The sequence below is a fragment of the Syngnathoides biaculeatus genome, chromosome 9 (assembly GCF_019802595.1).
Source record: "Syngnathoides biaculeatus isolate LvHL_M chromosome 9, ASM1980259v1, whole genome shotgun sequence".
NCBI lineage: Eukaryota > Metazoa > Chordata > Actinopteri > Syngnathiformes > Syngnathidae > Syngnathoides > Syngnathoides biaculeatus.
Window position 1 is genome coordinate 20,021,095 of NC_084648.1, and position 24,848 is coordinate 20,045,942.

The 24,848-nt window shown below is 45.9% G+C and overlaps 1 protein-coding gene across 4 annotated transcripts in view; it reads right to left on the reverse strand.

Moving 5' to 3' along the window:
* LOC133505567 (receptor-type tyrosine-protein phosphatase delta-like) overlaps positions 1 to 24,848 on the reverse strand; it is a 219,288-nt gene that overhangs the window by 140,441 nt on the left and 53,999 nt on the right. For all 4 annotated transcript variants that reach the window (XM_061828705.1, XM_061828704.1, XM_061828703.1 and 1 more), the window contains one exon: positions 10,683 to 10,708. The gene's annotated coding sequence lies outside the window, so the exon portion shown is untranslated. The remainder of the gene's footprint in view (positions 1 to 10,682; positions 10,709 to 24,848) is intronic.

Consider the following 24,848-nt stretch of genomic DNA (forward strand, 5'->3'; position numbering starts at 1 on the left):
AATAAATGTGTGTTTTGCTACTTTGCGTTTTCTCTCACGGTGGAAGGCGGAAAACAGTTTCGAGCGATCATACGTCGTCAATTGAGGCTCTCTTTCATCCCGGCCAATCCCCATCAAAAGAACCCGTGACGCCTCTCTGAATTGCCGGATTTACCTGCGAGATGAAGTGAAATACATTAAGCAGCAATTGACCTGAAAATAATCCCGGACTTGCTACACCGCTTTGGAATAACGAGAACGCCATCTTGGCCGTTAACCGCGGTGACTCCGCTCGCCTACTTCGGTGGTGGATAAAATAACGTCCCGGCACCCCCCGGTTTCATTTCAATGCAAGCAAGTTGCGATTGTGCGTGCAAAATAAGGATTTCTTGTGACCGGCAGAAGGTTTTGGAAGCTTTGATTCCCCAGCGGGAATCCCACAGGAAGTCCCCGATGAAAACTTTCCCCGAAGCAACAAAGTAAAAGCGAAATGTTAAATCTCTGAACCAAAGTATTTCCGAAACGCAACGTCCCAGAAAAACAGTTTTGCTCTGTAACCACGAGCAGGTCAAGCGACGCGAGCGGCGCGTCACTCAGTCGCCATGTGCGAAACGGTCTTCTTCGGGTTCTGTCAGCTGGCCTCAACATCAAGCGACGCGAGGAAGCGGAGCGACAGATGTGCCGTCTTTTCAGGCGAGGATGAGGAACTCGGGCTTGCTTGTTAGGATGGAGAGGATTTTGATTGTGGTTGGATGAGAAATGTAATCGCTTACCAGACTGATTTCCATTGATTTCCATCACATGAAGCCAAAACTCAAGTTAAAAAAAAAAAAAAAAAAGAAAAATACACGGAGACACAGCGAGAAGATGCTACGCCTCGTCCTGAAGTTTCTTGCGGCAGACAACTCAACCCAAAAGCTCGACAGCCGACAACACTTGTGCGTTCCTGGCCGCACCACGAAGAAGATTTCCGAATTGTTGGATGCGCCCCCCCCCCCCCCAAAAAAAAAAATAACTCTGCGTAGACCCCGCCAGCTCTCAAAAACCCGCCGTCTAATTTGAAAAAGCATTTGGAGGTCAACTGAAAGTTTGTCTTGAGCAGTGATGTTCGCCAAATGTTATCCGAGTTGATATTACTGCTACATGTAACACTTCAAAATTCAAATTACGCTTTTGTCCTCGATTGTATTTGCTCTGCAATGGGCTGGGGACAAGTCCAGGGTGTACCCCGTTTCTTGTCCAGCCTCAAACTCGCGTGTCGTGACCTTCATGACGACAAGCCCTGAAGAAAAAGGATTGAAACATCCGTCCATCCAATTTCTTAGCAGCTTATCCTCACGAGGGTCACGAGCGCGCCGGAGCCCATCCTAACTGTTATCGGGCAGGAGGCGGGGTACGCCCTGGACTGGTCGCCAGCCAATTAATTGCAGGGCACATAGAGACAGACAACAGTCGCACTCACAATCACACCTACGGGCAAAGCCGTTCAAAGGTTTAGGGGTCGCTTCAAAATCGGGTTATGTTTTGAAAGAATAACTTTTTATTTTCGACAAAGACAACAAATGAGTCAGTCGAGACACTGTTGGTTTGGAAGAAAAGAGCTTTTCTTTAAAAAAAAAATAGGAGCGCATTTCTAAACTTTCCAAGATATTGTATGTTGATGTTTGAAATATGTATATCACACAACTAGAAAACGAGACACAAAATACATTTCCCCTAAACAAGCAAACGAGATTTTTACATTTCTCGAGCTAAATCTTTGGCACCTGATCCGAACGCAGAGGCTGCCAACCTTCTTTTTGACTTCTTTTGACATTCATCGACTTTTGGCACGTTTGGCATTGTTAAGATCAGCGATTGATCGTCACAGATTGCGCCCGTCAACTGCGTGACGCGCGGTCCGAGTAAAATATCGGCAAGAGAATGAAAAAGGCCGCAAACATCCTTCGTGTGAACGCCCGGTCGTCACGATCGCCTACTCCTGAATTTCCAACGAAACGTCGACGAGTGAGCAGACGTGTGCCTGCCCCCCCCCCAGTCACTGATGGACGGTGACAATCGCGAATCGTCATTTGTTATGGCAACAAATTACTCAGCGCCGTCCTACTTTGGAAGACGTATTCGGCACCGCGGCGCTCCGGGCCAAAGAGACGAAAGGGTGAGCTTAGCGAGAGACATTAAAAAAAAAAAAAAGTGTCTACGATCCAGACGCGTTGCGAGAATAATGAACAAGCGTAATGGACGGCAGATACAGTAAAACGTGCAAATGAAGTCGAAGCAGGTAGGGAGGGGGGCCGGGGGGGGGGGGGGTGCCGGAGCCGGGCCTCGTTAACAGCTGATGTATTTCGTGCACTCTGGATCACATTTTCCCAGCCGCCACCAACACAATTCCGACGGGCTCCCTTGCAGAGTTTGACGTGTTTGGCGTCACTGCAGGTGAGGAGGATTCATTTCGGCGCAATGAAAAGATGTGGCCAAAAAAAAAAAAAAAAGTCACACAGGTGAGATTTTCTTTTATTTTGACTGGAGATGAGGTGACAGAAGGTGAGCGCGATATTGGAACCCCCCCCCCCCCCTCACCGCCCCCCACTGCAGGAATACGAAGCGGAATTAGAAGAAGGACCGCAAAGGCTTTCCTAATGATGCCTGCGCCAAAGTGACCCATTTCCGATTCCCCCCCCCCTCCCATCACTGATGCAGCTGCCCTAAATTCTTCACCATTTGAGAAGATATCGTCCGTTTAATTAAAGCGGGCAAAAAAAAAAACAAAAAAAAAAAAAAAAAAAAAAAAACGACCGCTTGCGATGATTCTGTTCGATTTCCCCAACCTACGGCGTTCGTCCTCGGGCTCACTTCGGACCCGAGCGGGGTCAGTCCGCACGGGTGGCGGGAAATGTCACCGTGGAAATGACAAAACAAATGAACTTTCGTTCCGCCGGCAGAAAAATCAGATAGACGCCATGGCATCACCGTCTGTGTCCTTCTGCTTTTTCCACGCAAATCATAATTACATTTCCCTTTTCTCGTCATTATGTCCGTCTACTGTCAAGGTGCCAAAAACGATGCCGTTTCCTCATAACCAGCACGCTTGTAACACGTTTACAACACGCGCTAAGACAACCAGATCTCCGAGACTTTTTCCATTGCTTCGGTAGGTGCTGCTGTTTTGGTTACCTACAGACAAAATGTGTTTGCTGTATCTTGAATAGAGATTTAAAAAAAAAAAAAAGTGTACATAATGATGTGGAATCAAACACCCCACGACTATCTGTGGTTGTCCCTGGCAACAATCGTTGCCACTGTAAGAGAAGGATGACATCACTAAATGGAATTTTCATAATAAGTTGAAATTCACACAGCAGGTGCGAGCATCTGAAGGCACATATGGGCAATTTTCACACTTGTTGTCACAGTATATAAGAGATCAGGGATGACGAAAATATGGATTGCAATTAGAACGAGGGCAAACTGCGATTTTGCCGTTGGAGAAGAGACGTCGTCCGTCACCTTGTTTTGATCGGATCTGGATTTGGACGCACGTGAGCGGTCTTTGTTGTCACCGGTCCTAACGTCGTCAATTTTATTTGTGTGTGTGTGGATGCGACACAAAAAAAGATGTTCCAAGTAAATATGGAGACTTTGAAGTGGTTGAAAAAGCACCTTTGATCACTGCTGAGTAATGCTGATGAATAATGCAACCAATCACTTTTGATGTGGAGTAATTACCACCTACGAGAAGGTTACGTATATTTTTATAACCGTCTGCCGGGCTATTGGGGGGGGGGGGGGGGGGCGAATTAAAATAAAATAAAAAATACCAGAGTGACCAAATTTGGGGGAATTTATATTTAGATTACAACTTTGAATAGTGGATCTGTTAAAACGGACAGAAAAAGTCAACGTCACACTTTGCTCAAATTGCCATTGCAACCTTTTAACAACTCCTTCGGGTGAACTTTGAACTTTAGAGTGGAGAGAGCTTGCAGGAATCCTCCTGTGAGAGAGAGAGAGAGAGAGAGAGAGAGAGAGTGAGAGAGTGTGAGTGAGAGTGCGAGAGAGTGAGTGAGAGAGTGCGAGAGAGAGCGTGAGGGAGAGAGAGCGCAAGAGAGAAAGCGAGAGAGCGCAAGAGTGAGCAAGAGAGAGAGCGAGAGATACGACTGTGTCTAACTCAAGGCCCGGGGGCCAACTCCAGCCTCTACACATCATTTTATGTGGCCTGTGAAATTGTAATTTTTCTCCACTTCCATCAATCTTGTTCAAATCTGGAGCAAAATTAGTATTTTCCGCACTACCACGCGCACCAAAAAGCTTTTAATTATCTCAAAAGCCAACGGTGCGCCTTATAGTCCGGTGCGCCTTATATACAGGGATGAGAATGACCAATTTGAGTTTCCTCCTGGATATTTCTTGCTCCTATCGGAACACAGAGTGCACAGCACTTTGCCAGGGATGTCCACTTTTGGGTCCCATCTGCACGGTTACACTTTTTTCAAGCCACGCCCGTCTGAAACAGTTTTTGATTCCAGCATCCTTGTCAATTGCCCTCGCTCGAGCTTCATCCTTTCTTTTTTTGAACACTTTTGCCATCGCAAAACTTTGAACACACCGTCGCTCAGTTGGCGCTTTCTAAGTCCCACGCGCCATTACTTGGCTAACTAACAAGTTTACACTGCGATTTCTGAGAACCGAGAACACGTGTACACGGCAATGGTGAAACTCGATGAACCACAAACACGATTGGATCGCTATACCGTATAACTCTGTTGTCCACTCGAGTAATCTGCCGCAAACAAGTTTGAATGTTTATGTCGCAAAATGCAAATATTTACACTACCGAGCAAGTTAGAACGGCATATGATAGCCGCGCTTGTGCTAGCACTAAGCTGAATTTGCAGCTCGGAGCCCACCACTGAGAGGCAGGCGCACGATACCCCCCCCCCCCCCTCAACCCCTGAAATTTTCTCTACGGATTTGCGCTTATCTCGAGAATGGTCATTTTGGTCTGAAAAAGTCAGAAATCCGCTGAAAATTCTCATCCCTGTATATATGGATCAATATTGAGCCTTTAGTGCAGCTCCAGCTAATGGATTCATAACGTAATCCCAGCCTCTACTCTCGCGTCTATTCTATGCGCCTTATAGATGGGAAAAAAAGGGTTTAAAACACACCATTCGTGGAAGGTGCGCCTTATAATGCAGTGCGCCTTATAGTGCGAATTTTCACGTGTAATAAAAACGATACAATACAATCAATACATTAACGTGAACATAAAATGAGCAAACTATCATCCTGGACTTGTGATATGTAATATATATATGTAATACTATGATGTTTGTTTGAAAATGTTTTTTTGCCTTAAGGGGGGGGGGGGGGGCTTCACAGCCATAAAAGTACCAACGATGCGGCCCGTGATAACAGCAACGACAAAACGTTTGACACCCCTGCTGAGTCTGGCGCACTTGCTGTCGTTCCATTGGTGAAAAACGAGGCGCACGCTCCAGTCCTCCAGTAAAAGGTCGTCCAAGTCCACGTCCACGTCCACGTCCACGTCCAGTCAGTCGTGAGCTACGAGCAATGAGCTCAGCTCCCCCCGACTGCATCCCATAAAAAACAAATTCCATCCTTCAAACAGTCTACGTCTCCTCCACGAATCCCTCCATTCTCAGCCCGAGCATTTACCTCTGACGACTTCTCCTCTCTCCCCCACCCCCCTCCGATCTCATCCCGCGTTCCTGCCTCCCCACCTCCTGGACGGGATTTCTCCCCTTCCTTTAAAGTGGCCCGCACTTGGATCTCTCGCGTCCTCTCCGCCCTTAAATCGACCTCACTTCCTTCTCCTCTCCTTCTTTCTCTTTCCGTTCTTCTCTAAACCTTCATCACACGGCTCACCGCTTGATCTATTAATCTTTCTGTGTCTCTCCCTCAGTCTTCCTCATCCCCTCGGCTCCTTTCCTTCCTCGCCACCTCCTCCTCCTCACCCCATTTTTTCTCACCCTTCCCAGCTTCGGCACCCGCTGCCGAAGACGGCTCGACCGGCGATGGAGCGAGTGAGGAGAAGAAAATAAACGGGATGAAAGTAGAAAGACTGCAAAGGTTCATTGTCGGACGACATTCCTTTACGTTGTGACTGCGTGTTTTTGCTTCTCCGGGGCCACAAAAAACAAAACAAAACAACAACAACAACAAAAAAAACAGCAATCATCCAGCGAATCGCAGCCACTTCGCACCTCCGTCTGCTCGCTTGTCATTTCTTCTCAAATTCCGACCCACTTTTTGAGACCTGCCCAATTCGCACACGCCATCGAGGTGTAAGAAATGCGATCCGAGGGGAATTCTGACATTTTTCTTTCTTTCTTTTTTTTTTTTTTTTTGTTCCTCCCAGCCGCAATAAGGCGCCCCGGACGGAATTTCGGTAAAATGACGGCGGGCGAGAGGCTTCAACCATTTGACGAGGGAAACGAGGACAAACAGATGTTAGATTACATCTTCGTACGACACGCACGCATCCACGCAACACCGCGGCAGCATCTTTGATCGACTGGCCCGCTTCCCACTGAGCGCGTGCAGTGGGGATGCGGTAATTAACCTTTCTCCTGCTGAGTCGAGCTATTAAAACTACGACTGTGGAGGGCTTTTGTCACGATCGTAAACCATAACACGAGTTGGGTTGTTAAGAGCCGATGAAGACGTTGGGTGACATTGTCCAACGCGGCACGCGGAGGACATTGTTCCGCGTCCAGATGTGATTTTCCGTACAACTAAATGTGGCCTTTATGGCTTTAATCGACGTGGTTGTGTGGAAATGCTCGACGACGCAACGAAAACAAAACAATTGACTAAAAGTAACAAAAGTATACACGCACAAAAAAAAAAAAGTCTTGTTATTGGAATTCTTTGGGGCGTTGGAAATTCTCCTAAAATTTTACTTTATTCATTTTGTTTCCACGTTCATGTTATTATTTTTACTCGGGGGTGAACCTGTAAAGTCTAAACCCCGCGAAGTCATACAAATCAGAAGTTGACGGCAACCAATCTGGAAACTCAGTTCAGGGAGGATCATATGACGAACTCTCGCCATGAGTGTTGCTTTTTCTTTATTTTTGGGGGAGGGAAGGATCAACAAGAGGGAACATAGAGACCAGTAGAGAAGCATAAAATGACGTGATGATGATTGTGAATATATAATATCAAAATAGCATATGTCAGGGGCGTGGCCAAGCAACTGCCGTGGGCGGTTCTTCCTGTGAGGGGCAAGGCCAAACCACTGCCCTGGGCGGTACCACCTCAGGCAGCTGTCACACAGCTGTGTTACATTTTGGACACTTATTGACCAAGCATTGAAGTGGTGAAAGGGACATCGGCATGGGGCAGTTCATTCTGTCATGAGCAAGCGTCACGGGGGCGGATCAAAATGCAGGACTCCGAGGCGAGGGCATGATATTAAAAGTGGTTTTGTTCCAGAAGGAGGTGGAACATGAAAAGGCAGCCCAAAACAGGTGGAAACACAAAAGCGCAAGGCAACAGGCAAGATCCAAAAACATGCACAAGGCCTGATGACGACAAAGGAAACTTAGAAACGCGAAGAAGACGTGGTCAAACTAAAGAGGCACAGCCTCGCTGTGACAAAGGAATGCTCTACACTAAACTTAGGAATTTACGCACAGTAGCGGAGTATCCCAGGATGCAGTAAAGGATACGCAACGAACTGGCCAGAGGTGGTACCGCCCGGGCTCAGTGGTTTGTTCATGCACCTCACAGGAAGCACGGCCCACTGCGGTGGCTCGGCCAAGCCCCTCACAGCATATATTGAAGAGCGCTATACAGTTGGGGGCTCATTCCGACACAAATGTATTATTTGTTTCTGCCTCTACTCACCGATATGAATGCGAACATGAAAAAGTCTCAAATTGGGGCCAATGTGACAGATGGGCCAATACAAGTGAGACGCGCGCCTTTGTGGCCTCAAGTGGGTTTAGTGGACCAACACGAGCCAAAGCTGAGCCACTAATGAGGTTCTATTGGTAACTCCAACTGAGCCCACTCCAAGGTGTGGTGAACAGACACACAGCGAGCGAGGGAGGGAGGCTGAGCCGCAACACGCGCACAGTTAAAAACAACCTTGAACACCAAAGCAAATAAAACACCAAGGGGCACATAAGCATGCCATTGCTTGGCAGTTTCATTTTGTTGCACATTTAAGGAAGGCTTTTGTACAGATATTTTTAGGTTACAATGTAAAAGTTTTAACAAACTATGAGAGCTAAATATTTTGTGGCATTTTTTTCCTCTCCCCAACCCAAGATACAACCCCCTCCCCGCCAACTATATGACATTACGAATTGAATAAAATAATATTTCTGCAAATACGTAGCAGTGATTGACCAAAATGGATGGAGGCTTCCCGTGGTCAGCAGCCCCCCGCCCCCCCAAATCCCCATCTGGCGCTAGGCCCGGAGGTGGCCGTTGAAGGGGATGTCCTGGTGGCCAGGCCTGGACCCATCGGGCCCAGTCAGGCACAGCCCGAGAGGGTAATTTGGCTCACACCCTGTCGGGTCGGTCGGGTGCAATATGAGCCGAGTGGTGGCCGAAGACAGGGACCCGGGCTACAGAAGCTGGTTCTAGGGATGTGGACTGTCGTCACCTTCCTGGTGGGGAAGGAGCCCGAGCTGGTGTGTGAGGTTGAGAAGTTCCACCGAGATATAGTTGGGCTTGCCTTCCACACACAGCTTGGGCTCTGGTGCCAGTCCTCTTCAGAGGGGTTGGACTCTCTGCCACTCTGGAGTTGCCCGTACATTGGGGTTCACCCCAGAAGATGTGAGGGTGGCCTCCCTCCCTCTTGGGTGGGGGGACGGGACCTGACTGCTGTTTGCGCCTATGCACCAAAGAGCAATTTAGAGTACCCGCAATCTTGCCCATTTGCCCATTTGGGCTTCGAGCAGTGACAGTAACTTTGGCTCCATTTTGTGGAATCTTGCTGTTTTTAATCATCTTTAATTCACTGAGGTAAAGGAAAAGGGGAAATTTCTGTTGGAGGGAAGTCCTATCTGCAGCTCAAGTGGCTGATGCATGGGGCAACTGATTGTTTACGGTGTCACGACATGGGGCAATTCCAATTTGGGTTGACACACTACACACCGTGCCCGACCATGCAAAAGTCTTTGGACAAAGATGTTTAACGTAATGACCATAAACAACAAGAAAATCACGGCCGTAAAGGTGAAAAAGAAAATCTCCTCAGAGCTTTGTTTTGTTCCTGGTACAACATTCCATATTTTTTTTTTTTTTCCTCCCAACTTCAAGCATTCGACTCGACTATAACAACACAATCATCCCTGCCTCAGAGTAATAAGTTGGAGATAGACGTGAGCTGCAAGCCCTGATCCGCAAATAAACAATAACAAGCGGACACGCTGGGTAAAAGTTGGAGGCGGTTATGACTAACAGTTACGAAGCGCGGTCGGCGGATGAGGATTTGTTGTACAGTATCTTCTCATTATTATTTGTCTACGAGACGTACGATGCAATAATGCGGCGCCTGTGTTTGAGCTCGGGTTCGCAAAGTGACAGTTGAACAGGTGGAAGATTCTTCAATTATGCCTTTGGAAAGCATCCACTCTACTCACTTAGGCTCTGATATATTAAGAACCCAAATAGCGAGTGAGCACCAAATTCATCTGCGAGGCACGGTAGAGGTAACGTCATGGCTCTCGGCCTCGCCTGGCTGCTTCTGAAATGGGCTCATGAGTCTTTATTAATGATGTAACTCATGACGGGAGGCGCAATATGAACCAAAACAATTTTGTCTGGCTGTCTACAGAAAAATGACGAAACAATGAACCAAAACACAACAAAAGACATCATCGAGGGGGAGTGGAAGGTCTTAATGTGGCCAAGTCAGTCATCAGACCTTCACCCAATAGAGCATGCATTTTATCTCTTAGAGAGGACATTGAAGGGAAAATGCAACAGTCTGGTCAAAACAATGGATCAAGGTTTGATGCAGTTTTTCGCCAGTTCGGGTTATGGCCACCGAATGTTCAATGTTATTCACTTTAAGCTCATTTAATCGTGTCTGTTTCGATACGTTTGCTCACTTGAACTTCGAGCAAAAGGTCCTCTGTCCCGAGTTGTTGTTGCTGTGAAATGAAAACTGGAATTCCAAACGTTTGCCTCATATTCATCTTTTCATCTGAAATCCAAATGTCTCCGTAACGACAACAAAAACAAAGGAATTGACCTTGCCGTTCCGATCATTTTAGAGAGGACTGGAGGTCAAAAGGAGTTCGTGACATGGTTTAAGTTTGAAATCAATGCGGTTTGAGGATTGAATGCAAAAGACCAAAAAAAAAAAAAAAAAAAAAAATCCTCATAAAACTTGCAAAATGGATGCGTTTGAAATGGCCGACAGTGTTTGGAAGTATGTTTGTATTACATATATATATAAACAAAATGCTAATTTCCTGTCTGCCGTTTTATGAGTTCAAATCACCTGTTTTGTGTGTGCGCGCATTCGCGATAACTCTGGCAGGTGTGGAGCGTTTCAATTTCTCTCGCATTATATGAACGCGACGCGCGGCGAGCGCCACATCATTTGCCAATGTAGATTGCGTTGTCGCAGGACGCGGGACAACATGCTGGTGGCGTGCTGCGTTTCGGAGATGCGGGGAGGGAATAAATCAGGAAATAATGAGACGCTCTCTTACCTTAAGAAGCACTTCAACGCGTCAAACTGTGAAGAGAGAAGAGGAAAGGGGGAGGGGGGGGGAGGGAGAAAATAAAGTTTTAATAGAAATGTCAGATGGCTACAAAAAAATATATATATATATGTTCTAAAAAGCGAGCTGGTAGATTTCACAGCACAAAAAGACCGATTGAGCTTTTCCCCATGCATTGTACACAGTCCCCCCCGCAAACAAAACAACCTCAAGAAATTTATGATTCCACCACGGATTTGCACATTATTTAAGGTGCGGTGTCAAACCTAAGGACCTCGGGCTAGATGTGGCCGGAAAAAGGAAATCATGCGTGTCAACTTCCACGATTCTTGCTAAAATCTGCACATTTATTCAAAATTGTCATTTGTAATACACAATTCAGTTGAGATGTGATTTTTTCGGCCTTCCTTTTTTAAGGTAACTTGATAAATAGCTGGGCAAACGATTACCCTTCAGATTTCAAAGCACCCCTGATATTGCACACAAATATTGACCTGAAAAAGTAACTCGACGCATATAAAATTTGTTGTACATGACAGTGAAACTCTACATCCTGTACAATGAAATCAACTGTGCGTGAAACCCAACATTTAAATTGTACATAATGGAAAAAAAAGGAAATCACAAAAGTATTGGGATGGCAGGCTGCTATAATTACGGTCTATGGTCTTTCCATCTCATGGAGCTCTGACCACAGATGTAGATTTTCAACAACAAACTCTCCCATCCATGTCCATGTCGAGACTTTGCATTGTCAACGTTACATCTATACTCCGTGTTTATTGTTTGTTCGTTACCTTCCAGAGGACTTGCGTCTGGAATCGTGTCAGACGTTTTTTGGTTTTGTTTTTTTTTTGGTTACACCACAGACAGAATTCCACAATTGAGCATCGTTTTTGCAGGCTAGTTGTTGCACTTATTTTTTTCTTTTCCTTAATCCTCAGAAATCACGAGTGGTGATAAGTCTACGGGCTTGCGACTCTCTCAGCGGGGCAAATCGAAATAACAATAGTGGAAGCTCGCATATAACAAGTTACATTTGTGTAGAGGAGTGATTCCCAAGCAAGGCACACATCTTACATTTGGAAAATCTCACGACACAACCAACAAAACAAGAATTTCACCAAAAGCGAGTACACAGATTATCCACTTTTCGCAATCTCATAAAGGAGCCTTTAATTGTTCCGTCTATGCTACTGCCATCGATACTGTAGGTGAACAAAGCTAAATTATTTGTTATAAATTCGACCATTTCCTTCGCCGGCCCAGAAGAGCTCTCACGGCACGCCGGTTGGGAATCGGCGGCGTAGATTATCGTTTGTCGGCCATGCGGGAGTTCGGGACGTCATCCTGCCTCAGGTGATCTTACGCTTTTCGAACCGCCGAAAGTGGGAAACCTCTTTACTGCACCAAAGCTGCTTTAACTCAGAACGATGCAGACAGAAGTAGTACAAAACTGCACCAGTGGAAAAAAAAACATTTGATAGGCGATGTCATGAAATAATCATAAAAGATGCTGGAGTAGATGGGAGAACTTGCAGGATTTAAACAAATAAACACACAAATACACCCGAAAACTGGAACCTGTACAATATTTATCCCTCTCAAACCCCAGCAGAGCGAGACTGAAAGTGGGGCGATAGTTCTGCTGCAATGTGCGTGCACTCTTCTTCTTCCCCCTTTTTTTTCTTCTCTTTGTCTTCTTGTGCCAGACGTTAAGCTAACCACGCAGCACGGTGGCGGAATTCTCACTGCAACACTCATACAGATGAAACTGGCCACAACATTAGGTATACTTGTGCAGTCTGGAAATGAAAAACAAAAAACAAACAAAAAAAAAAAAAAGGCGGTACAAGATCCTCTTCGTGCAAGCGAGCCCTCAGCTACGTCAAGCTCAGTTCAGTGAGCATCCAAAGAGTGCTTTGGAGCGCTAAATGGCTAGCAAGTTTATCACTTTTCTGTCGCGTCGGAAGTCGGAGAACACGTGAAAGGCCTGAAGATGAAGCGGTTGCAAGCTCGCCACACGTTGACTATTTAGTCACGGGGAGGGGCGCAAAATAGCGAAAACAGCTTTCACTTTGAGTTCAAGCTAGGCCGCTGCAAAGATCAACAACCGTAATGAGTACTTCCCTGAGAGCAGTATTATCTGTGCATTTTACGTATTCATTTTTTACAGCTGTTGTATTGGATCTGAATGGATTGTGCAAAACAAAACAAAATGCAAAACGTCCCCTTCAAGGATTAGAACGATCCCTTATTAGCTTCATTGTTGCAAAAATCACAGACTTGTTTCTCGGCGCTGGCATATTGGGAAATATGACAATATGCTAAATCAAGACACAAAAATAAAACAATAGCATCTCAACAAAAAAAAAATCCAGTAATTGGGTTATTCAGGAGAATAATATGAGAATTGAATAAAAATGAGCGTGTCTCACTGCAAATAGAATTAATTTCTAATTAAATGACGAGCAAACAGAATAGCCAGATATCAATAAATGCTGGACATGTACGGATATATTAACGCGCGCGCGCACACGCGCTTCTGCAGAGTGTTCCACCCGTGAGGTGCAGGCGGATAACCCTCCCGATGGAGTCATCGAGCGAGAGGCCATTGATCCACTGAGCTAAGCTATTCTGCATGTGTGCGCATAAAGTAAGTCCTCGACCGACGGAGTCTTTAAGTTGTTAAAGTAAGCACAGTAAATCTAGTCCAGTTGTGTTCAACGGGGAAGGAAAGAGGCAAGCTGTTGGCAAATTCATTAGGTCCGATCGCTAACAGCCACCGTTGCTGATATTTAAGCCCGCCGTAATTAACTGCCAGCAGCCTGACGGCCTTTGAGTGATAAGGCGAATAAATTCCCGAGATTTGACCCAACGACAACTTTGTGCATTTTCTATCATTTGATCCCCCCGGCAGGAGGCGTGAAGCGCAAATCAATCTCGGCCAGCGGGGCAAGCGCAATCTTATTGATGACTCAATAAAGATCGTCGGCTCAGAGGTTGTAATCATCATTTATGCTAATAATATAACAATGGCACTCATTTCTATGATGAATGCGCCGTAAACACACAATCAAGGGGGCGAGGAAGTGTGTAAAGCGCCGCTATCCAGTGTTTCCCATCTCCGTGTGGCGGCCTTGTAATTAGCTCTGCGGCTTGTTGTCTTACATTGGATGTGAAGGTAATTGGGCCTCTTGGACACGCACTCTCAATCTCCGGCGGAGCCAACGTGCGTCGCAAACTGGAGGCCGGCCAAGGATTCGCTGCCCGCCCGCCCGCCCGCGCTGAAGCGGCTCCCGATTCATTCGCGATGAGCGCATTTAGGAGTCAAATGAGAATGCCAGCGGCCCGACGGCTGCGTGCATCACGCCAGTGTCCACTCACACAGCCGCATGTCGTCACTTTAAATACGGAGGAATTCTTGGCAGCCTTTTTTTGGTTTTGTTTTGTTCCAGGGCCCTTCGTGTATGTAGTCCATCCATCCATCCATCCATCCATCCATTTTCTACCGCTTTTCCTGCTCTGTTCCCGGGGGAAGTAGCTTCAGCGGGGATACCCAGACTTCACCTTTCCCCAACTACTTTTTCCAGCTCTTCCGGAGGGATCCCCAGGCGTTCCCAGACCACCCGAGAGACTTAGTCTCTCCGGCGTGTCCTGCAGTCGTCCCCGGGGTCTCTTTCCGGCGGGACGTGCCAGCTCACCGGGGAGGCGTCCGGGAGGAATCCGAATCAGATGCCCCAGCCACCTCATCTGGCCCCTCTCAATGCGGAGGAGCAGCGGCTCGACAGTGAGCCCCTCTCGGATTGACCGAGCTTCTCACCCGTTCTCTAGGGGAGAGCCCAGACACCCTGCGGAGGAAACTCATCTGGCCCGCTTGTGTCCGGGATCTTGTTCTTTCGGTCCCGACCCACAGCTCGTGCCCATAGGTGAGGGTAGGGACGTAGATAGATTGGTCAATGGAGAGGTTGGCTTTGCAACTTAGCCCCCTTTTTACCACAACGGACTGGTACAAAGTCCGCATCACTGAAGAGTTGCAGCGATCCATCTGTCGATCTCCCGCTCCATCCTTCCCTCATTCGTGAACAAGACCCCGAGATAACTTCAACTCCTCCACTCGGGGCAGGATCTCATCCCGTACTTTGTGTAGTCCTGACGTCTATTTTTCCTTAAACAGCTGTGGTAAACCTAAATCGACAGTGACGAAAAAGAATATCACGTGTTTAACGCTAACACAACTCTGCTCTTTCGCATCATCTTCATTGAACTCGCATTGATCATTTGCATTGCACACAACTCGGAAGGCGAAGATTGGCCCCAGATATGAAGGCAAACGCAACTTTGTCAGCACTTATTTCAGTGTTTATTAGAACTACTCAACTGCTGTGGAGAAATGTCGCTATAGTCCTGGTTTTTGGTTTTGTTTGGCAATAATTCAATCAGACCTTCACCTAATTTTTGGTGTAGTTCTCAAAGTTGAACGGTCATTTTTTTTTTTTTTTTTAATGAAAATGCATTTCACCGGATGAACCCAAAGACTTCAAGTTTGCCATGGCCCAAACAGCTGATTTGGTGCAGTTCTCAAGCGGTTCCCGACTGTTTTTCCACCACAGGCACATTTCACGAGTAATATTTTGATGGATCGATGTAGAAACCCATAAAAACAAATCAGTTAAAAACATGCAATGAACCATTAAGCTGAATGTAGTTGCTGTAATTAAATTGGATTAGATTGTAAGTCTCAAGACTTGTGAAATATAAACCGAACAATACATTAAAAAAGATGCAAATACTAATTTGCAATTGTGAATGTGTGCAAAGGTGCAAAAGCAGCAAGGACTGGGACGCAGCGACGATATAAACGCCACTGCCTTGAATTGCACGTAATACGTAGTTGACCAAATTCCTTGCAACTCTGCATTTAAAATTCCACGACTTCGGACATCTATAACACTCCCAAACGTTGCACAGTCTCAATCCAGTCACTCACATTTGAAAAATGGGTGGTCAGTCATTCCCGCAGATATAAAGTGACGGGTGTTGTCCACCAGTCATGCCCGCAGATATGCGTGTGTTCTGTTTGTAATTATGAGTGTACCCCTTTAAGAGTGGAGGGGGGCGGTGTCAGGTAAACTAGGAAGTAGAAGTAGTTGTGTGTTAAAAAAAAAAAAAAAAAAAAGACGTCAGGCTGTGGTTTACTGCGCTGGATCGGTTTCCACGTGTGTTGAGATTGCGCGACAAGTGCGCAATGGCGCAGCTTCGAGGGAACATTGGTCAAGACTACACAAAATAAGCGACGTTTTTCAATATCTATGTATTTCTACTCCTAACAAATTTAGTGCGCGCGATTGTTTCGTGCCCGACTGCGCAGATATGCGAGTGCGATGGCGTCGTCAAATCACAGTGACTGTAAATCGCAAACGTTACCTTCGAGCACAGCAGACCCTAAAAATATACCAGTGGCACAATCCGTTAGCGTGAACACACAATTTGGCACCTGCTACTTGGAACGCGAGGAAAAGTTTGCAATCATTGTAGATCACGCGCAACACACCCGCCGACAGCGTCCACAGATTGTTCAGCGTGAACATGCAATTTACAGCCAGCTATTTATTTATACGTATAGAAAAAAGAAACTGCAGACGCGAAAATAGAGGAGCCCAAACCCCCGCCGCAGAAAACAATCCCAGGTGGAGCTAATTGTGACACATTGCTGCTTGAAAGCATTTTGGTTACCATGCTGCGAAAGTTCCAAAACACGACTGCGTGCATTTTCAGAGGCATAACGAAGTCCGTCGCTTGTGTCGTCAATTACCGCTTTACAGCCGCTCGTCACACACATTTTCCGTGTGGAAAACTGAGCCTTTCTTTTCCTCTCACCTGTTCGCGTCGCCGCCGCCCCCCCCCCCAAACTTCCTTCCTCACTCACACCTTCGTATGCTTTTGTTCTCTCTCTTTTTTTTTTTTTTTTTTCCCCCCGCCGCACGTGCACGGTGTGAAATTGTGTTTGTGCGTTTTCTCAACAAAGGCCACAGCCGCTGCTGGTTTGCCGAATAAAAAAAAAAAAAGATGACAGAGTGGCAATATCAGTAGATTGGCGGCTCATTTTGTCCAAGTGAAGGAGCGACGCTGAAGAGATCACAAGCGCTTCAGAGGCTCAATTCTCAACTGAGGTTGCAAAGGAGCATTGCGCTACACTTAAGAAATAAAATAAAGTCGTCCACTCCGCTGCACCTTCGGCGTACTTGCATCGCGGATTATTTGGGGGACTTTGCTGTGATTATTTTCCCGCGTAAACTGACACATGTAGCAAATAAGAGTGCAGATCAGACACTCATTCGTGTCACGTTTAATAAAAAGCCAAAGTGTGCCTGTTGCAAAGTAAAAGCGGCTTCAATTACACAAATTAACATCTGCAGACGTCGTTAGTTAATTTCATGTAGGCTACAAGCGTGAATTAGGACACATTGGAATCTTTATGATAGGCCAATACAGACAATCTACCAGTTTCATTTATCCCATGACCACATTCAACACGTTTATCTCAAATCATCTTTCTCCACTGAAATGAATGGAGATGAGATTAATCTGTTCCGGCCTTCCCTCCCAAAAACAATAAGGACAGATAGCACTCTATAATACTTCATTTTATAAACACATATGAGTAACAATCAAACAGAATGTAAAGAATGAAAGAGTTTGTGGATCATGATTTAATGCTGACATCCAATTTAATGTGCTGTTTGCGCATTGGCCACCGGGAGGCACGACAGTACAATGCAGTCTTGCAGAGCCAAACGAAGAAGAATCTTCTCTTCTGCTAAGTGTGACTCAGTAAAATTTTTCGTGGAGGAGATACAATCATCAACGTGATATTGAATTTCACAAAATTGCAGCAGAAATTACTTGCTTACTACAAAATATGTTCCTGGGCTTGGTAAAAGTCGGGAAACGTTGCTTTAGTGTGATTACAAATGATGACGTTTGCCCCAGCCAATGAAAACCGACTCCCTCCCTCCCACTTTTGTTCCGGTGATCTTGATGTCGGTCTCTCTCCACACGTTTGCCGGCACCCCCCCCCCCCCCACCAACCGCCCCCCACCTTCCGTCTCTCACACGCTTCCACGCTCAAAAAGCACGTCGAGCATATGGCTACTCCTCGCCTCTTTGAAGACCGGCTTTGAAGCTATGGCGCTCGTATCGATTGGCGCTCAGATGAGCTCGCCTCGGCAGAGCCCCGCGATTATCTGTCGCTTTATTTCAAACGGCGCGCTGGAGACTTGGGGTGGGTGCTGCTGCTGCTGCTGGTGGGGGGGCTTACACGCTCCACCCGTCACCCACTCGTACAAACACCCAAACGGGGGAGATAATGAGATGAGCGTACGTGCCCGATCCCGATACTGAAGTCAAGCCGCATGTCAAAACTGACAAGTGGTTGAGCGGTGTGTGGAGTGAGCGAGGACACGGTGCTAGAATAGAAAAGGAAAGACAGAAAAAGGCTGGGAAAAGTGATGAAACTTAAAAATATGTTCCCCCACCCCCCCCCTCCCTGCGGCACTCCTCTGATTAAAAACAAAAGCCGCTCCCCAAGAGGAGACTTAAGGCATTACTGGTCAAAATGAACAAGAAATGTTCGAATCCTTGCAGGTTCAAGGTCGCCAGCCTCTCGCTCTTCGTGGTGTTTCTCACGTAAAAAAAATAATATTGGCTCTCATCAAAGTATATCAAATACGGTGGACTTTTGCAGAGTATATTATTGAAAGAGGTGCTTCCTGCATGGCGCCCACGGGAGTACGTCAGAGAGGGATTCAGGGTGACATGAAATGTTAATGGGGTGCCCAGAGCAGCAGAACTTCATAAAAGACTTGATTTAGAAACTTGACTGGATTTCAGGGACACGGAACATTGTAGAAGCACACAGACACAAAAGACACGCACGGGCCACACATACGGACAGTGCAACGGGCACAATCTCGCTCACGACGCGAACTCTCCATCTTCCCACCCCGAGGAGCTGTTACTGAGAAGAAACAGTTGTGGTCGAGAATTTATGTGAAGCCGAAGCGGGTTTGCATTTCGCAAATATGCGAGCAATCTTCCCGTTTTTCTGTCGCGCTGATTTGCCGACGAACGACAGTCGACTGATCGCAAATTGACTTCAATCGGCAACTCTAGAAATGCTGGTAGTGGTTGCAAAATGGCTCGGAATGAGTAGAAACAGAATCTCTGGCATTGCCGTGAGAATCCTGGACAACGTTAGTGATATGAATGATGCTAAATGCTTTTTTTTTTTTTTTTTCAAGTCAAACTTTTTTTTATTATTGATGCAGTGTTTTTATGTTACTACACTGAGTCATGTGAATGGGCACACGCATGTTATCGTATTACCACATTTTAATTTGAACAATATTTCTTAACGCTGTACGTTTGTATAAACATCTTTTTACTGTTTACATATCACAACAAAGTATTAGGAATATAAAAGGATGCACTTTGCCTTTAATTAAATATCATAGCATACAAAGAAAAACATGATTAATTCTACCCTCATGAGCTTCAGGTTAACTACCGTAATTTCTGGACTATAAGCCGCATCTGATTATAAGCCGCACCCAGTACATTTTTAAAGGAAAAACCATTTTGTACATACATAAGTCGCACCTGTCTATAAGCCGCACGTGCCCACTTTGAAACAAGCGATATTTACAAAGAAAGACGGTACACGTATACCTTAGCCTTTCTTTCCAAACAGTGCTTGTGACGCGGCAGTAGCACAGCACTAACATGGCTGGGTAAAAAAAAAAAAAAAAAAAAAAACATACCGGTAAAAGTCACTGGGATGCGGCAGTAACACGGTTCAGGCCAACTGATTTTATTACCTTTTTTCATCTTTTCGCATTACTCCAGTTCTTCCCGCTTCCGTTTCCAGCGTCTCACCATCAATTCAATTATGCCAAGTTGACTTGCAGCAGCTGTTTCCTTCCTTATCTAGCAGCTCGATTGCTTTTAACTTGAAAGCGGCGTCATATGCATTTCTTCCTGCATTTTCCATGCTGAGGGTCTGTTCATGCTAATTTTATCCACGCATAAAGTGTGAAATTCCATTAAAATTGCGTCTTCCTTGACACATACATTCCGCCTGTCTCACTTTTCTGCACGAGCGCCCCTGGCGGCCGTGAGGGGAAAAAAAAAAAAATGCATAGATTAGCCGCACCACTGTATAAGGCGCGGGCTTGAAAGCGTGTGACAAAAGTCACGGCTTATAGTCTGGAAATTACGGTATTCACACTTTTTTGGGCATCTACACTTTTGTTATGAATTTTCATCTATCCACAGTGTGCATTTAAATTGTGGTTAAGTTGATTTGATGAGAATTTTTACTGCATGACTCCATTATTGCTCTTTGTACGACTGTTATTTGGGTCTCAATTGTATTTCCTTCTCCATTTTTGCGTTTTAGTTGAACCTCTTTCTCTAGAATGTTTTATGTACTGTCAATGTTGCTTTGTACAACATTTTGGTGCACTGTGCGTGCTTTTAAAGTGCGTGACAAATAAAACCGAATTGGACTGCATTTCCAAAGTGTTTTACTTCTACTTTCAAAATACACGTTTGCGACCCTGAATGATTTGAGATTTTATTGATTCTACAAGGCGGAAAGGAACAAACAAAGATGGCAGCGACCTGGAGGACTGCGAAGCAGGGAAAATGAATGCCGACATACTGTAGTAGCTAAGAACTTAAATGCACGAAACCTCCGGAGAAAACTGCAAAAAGTGGACCCACGAAGCAAAGAACACGATAGAACCTCAAAGCTGTTTAGACTGCACAGGCTTTGAAAATTCAGCTGGCATCCCGGACGAATATGCGGACACTGTCGCATCCTATATCAGTTTCTGTGACCACGTGTGTGTGTGTGTGTGTGTGTGTGTACAGCAACAAAGTCATTTCGCACATTCAGTAACCACAAGCCGCGGTTCACTGCCAAGCTTAAGCAAACTTAGCCAGGCTGACGAGGACACGTATCGAAGTGGGGATCGGGGCCCCTGCGCAACCGCACAGGAAATCAGATGACAATCAGATCAGAAATTTTGGACAAAGTTACAACAACAGTTTTGTGCTAACGACCTCAATCAGTACTTCTACTCTTACCAGACATCTGTCCGTTTACTTAACTACAAGTTTGAGTACTTTTCCCACCTCTACAACGCACGTGCGTGCAAGTACGCGATATCAACCTTTTCCACCGTGGGTCGGGCTTTCCTCCGGTTGTGATAAAACACCAACCACCAGTCAGACTTGCCATTTTTCACGATTGAAATATGCTTCTAAAAGTCACGTACAGATTGAGAGGTACAGTAACCTCGGCAACCCTGCGTGACATCCGAGATGTCAGGGGAATCACGAGACATCAACTCAGTGAGCATCAAACTGACAACGCCAGTTTCTACTAAAAGAAGAAGAAGAAGAAGCATGAGGTGTCAAAATGTGTTATGAATGTAAACGTTGTTTTATGTTCAACTTGATCATATTAACAATGGTGACTCCCTGCTAAAAAAAAAAAAATTCTATAGAACATTCCTAAAGAACTATAGAACTTTAGGACGCAAGTCCTATAGAATTTCTATAGAAATTTGATTGTTCTGTAGAAATTCTATAGAAAATGACGGCCAAATTTCAATAGAACAAGTTGTTCTGTACAAATTCTTTTGAACTCTACAGAAATTTTTTTAGCAGGGCTGGTATCAGCGTTAAAGGAAAAATTCCGGTGGTTTGGAGTAACCATGTATCCAATATTTCATGTAATATGTACTCTATCTTGATAATGTGATGTTAAATCCTCTCTCATTTAGTAGTGTTTTGAGAAGCGTTCTATCGACAATTACAAATTTTGCAGGGGAGACGCCATTTTTCGCGAGTCACATGAAGTACGTGCGTGGTGCCGGTCCAAACGCTCGATTACACGGGACACCATTTATGCCCAGCGCTGATTTCTCGGATTTATCCTCATCTGATGAAGAAATAGCAGTATCGGTTGATCGGGAAGACGGAGGAATACTTCCATACAGATTTGAACCCGTGGTTGTAAATAATGTTGAATATGCGGAATGACGAGCGAGCGCCACCGCATTTACATATTGCATGACCGATTGGATACATTGTTACTCCAAACCACTGGAATTTTCCTTTAAAAATATGACGTCATCCAAATATCACCTGGGATGGGTTTATGACCGATACACGTCCCTCCTGGAAATAAGTTGGCGATCCGAACATCTCTCGAATTGGATCGCGTTCCCCTCAAATGTTTTAGTCGCAAAGTATGGATTTCACAAGAGTCCCGTGACCGTCGTGAGGATAAACAACTTGGAAAGTGGTGGTGAAGAGAAGGATGTCTGGGCGAGTAACTGTGTTCATGAAAGGAGGGTCGGGGGGGGGGGGTGTTTATGCACATGGCTACAAAAGTGAGAGTCGAAGGGCAGCAATGAAAGGTGCACGTGTGTTGGTGTGCGCGCTTCTGCCCTCGTTAGGTCGGCGTCCAACCGTAGCAGTCAGCAGTGATCCCGACTCAGCATCAATTATGGCTCCATTAGCCTCAACCCCCAACTGGTGCACACACATGCGGACACCTGCGCTCATTAATGCGCGCGTGAACACACACACACACACAATTGCGTAAAGGTACGTGTATTTCCCCCGGCGTAATTACCAAACGCTGCGTGGACAAAGCGGCACTAATGAAGCTGTTAAGCTGCATTGATTAGAACGTAAAAAAATAGTCACGGCAGCAAAGCGAACATTTACTGTACGCTATAGACAAACAACTCCATTTTACTCCGGAATTATCGGACAGGACAGACAAGAGGCAAAATCTCACCCGTCCCGTTCGGGTTTTAAACGCTTGAATTCGTCAAAGAAGGAAGCAACCGTTGGCAAAGTGCAAAACGAACAGCGCAGCAAGTACCCAAGTAACCAGTTCGAATAGTCGCAAAATAGAGTCAGATCCACTGTGTAACATTTCCTACAATGCTTGTGCTCATAAGGGTAATGAATGAGAGGCAGGGAACAACTTTGACCGGCCGCAGGACGCCAACAATCACACGCATGGTTCTGGAATCTGCTCAAAAATCCAAGCCAGAACACACAAAGTCCTCATAGAACCTTTCATCCGTGAGGCAGATGGAAAGCTAAATAAATGTCATCAAAAAGTACGACTCATTTCCACTGAACAGCAACAATGCAGCGGAAACTGTTCTGCTAGCCATAGCAATATTGATATTTTCTCCCGAAGCTCGTGTGGGTAGAGAGAGGAGACCATAAAAGTCATTCGACTGCATTCTTTCAGCGAGAAGTATTCAAAATCGGTTTCAAAAAAAGTGATGTTTGCCTCTCGCACACGAGACAATGTTCGAGGCAGAGCGGTCAGAGTCTTCCGGAAATATTTTGGAAAATTAGAAATGCGGCTATGTGTGTACGTGGAGAGAGAGAGAGAGAGAGAAAGAATTGGACTACACGATTAGTTGGCCATCGCTTGAAAAACAAGATAAAAACTATAAAGACGACAATCCCATCACTATATCAGAAAGTGCACACACAAACACAGAACAGTGCGCAGGACCGGGTCAGAGGAAATCCATATTGCTGAGAGCGTGAAATGCCAGAGGTCAGATGTCAAAGGTTAAAGTCCAGTCAGCAAGAGTGTCCCTCACAAGAGACCTCACCTCGGCTCAGTCTCGTTGCCGGGCCTCCGGACCGTGAATGCGTCGTGTCTTCCGTTTTCGCCCCCCCCCCCCCAATACACCGACTGACACAGCGGAAAGCGACTGGACTGTTGCGCAGTCTTCAGCCGCTACGGATCAGAATTTTCTTTTTAAAGTAACCAGCGAATACAATTGCAGAAGTTTTCACGTAAGGGAAATTTCTAGTTTATTAGCATAAGCAAGATCGAGCCGGCCGGCGGCCATTGCGGTGCTGCGAAGCCGTACTGATACGGTTTGCCATGATACTCAACTAATACTCCAAATTTCTGTGTCAGTATTTTTAGAATACTTTGCAGATCTACGTAAACAACTTTACATTTAAGGTTCCGTTCCCCTTTAACGCCGCGTTGTCCACGTCAATGACGTTTGGCCGCGTGCGGGTCGTCGTGTCCAGTTGGCCTCGGTGCGTGCGGCACAACTCCTGACAGTCCATTCTGAACATTTTCCGGTCCACACGAGGAAACCGCTCGTCTGAGCTCCTGTTGGATTGACCCCTGTGCCCTAAATTCTGACAGGAGGAGCCAGCGGGCCGAGCGAGGGCCAGCGGACTCCAAGGTGCCAATCGCAGACTGAGAGTGACGGACAAGCCACCGTTGCTCTCACATTCCCCCGCCGTCCCTCTCACGAGAGATCCGTCACTCTCTCCTCCATCGACGGTCTTTCACTGCCTCCCTGGAGTCTCGCGTCGTGTTCTGCCACGACCCGTTCTGGAGCGTCTCCGTCCTGGAGACGGTTCTGGTGCGGTGCATCCACGAGGTCTGCACCGCGCTGCCTTCTGCGAGTGTTTTCTCAGGTCGGGCTGACAATGAGCGTGAGCCTCCAGGTGTCGAAAGTCTTTCGTTCACCCTTCACAGGAGTCCCCCCCAAATGGACTGTCGGCTTAAAAAAAATCTGTTCTAATCGGGTCGGCCAGTGTCAGAGTGAAATGTTGTCAGTTGTTTTAAAGATTCATAACAGGTACAAAAGCAAAGGGCAGTTTTCATTTTGAAAGTTTGTTGTAATACATTCCTGTCTGTTATTTATTCTTAAAGGTCTTCTTTATTCTATGCATAACGTGGGAAGAATTGAGATCGAAGGATGTGACGTCGCTATTAATGGTTGGCTCCCCCAAACCGCCAGCAGACGTCGTTATAAACACTCGTCTTCCCTATTTGCTGTAAACATGGGAAGATGAGGCAGCCAATCACAGTTAAGTTTAGATGTCGCATATCAATGACAAAATTTGGCCAAGGACAAACAAGATAGATTAGCTTGAAAAAGGACATTTTGGGCATTTCCAACGCAAATTATCTCTCAAAGCCAATAAACGAACATCAATGAGCGAGGGATTTGTATATATATGTGTGTGTGTGTGAAGACTTCAGACGCAAAAGCAGATATATCCATTTTTGTT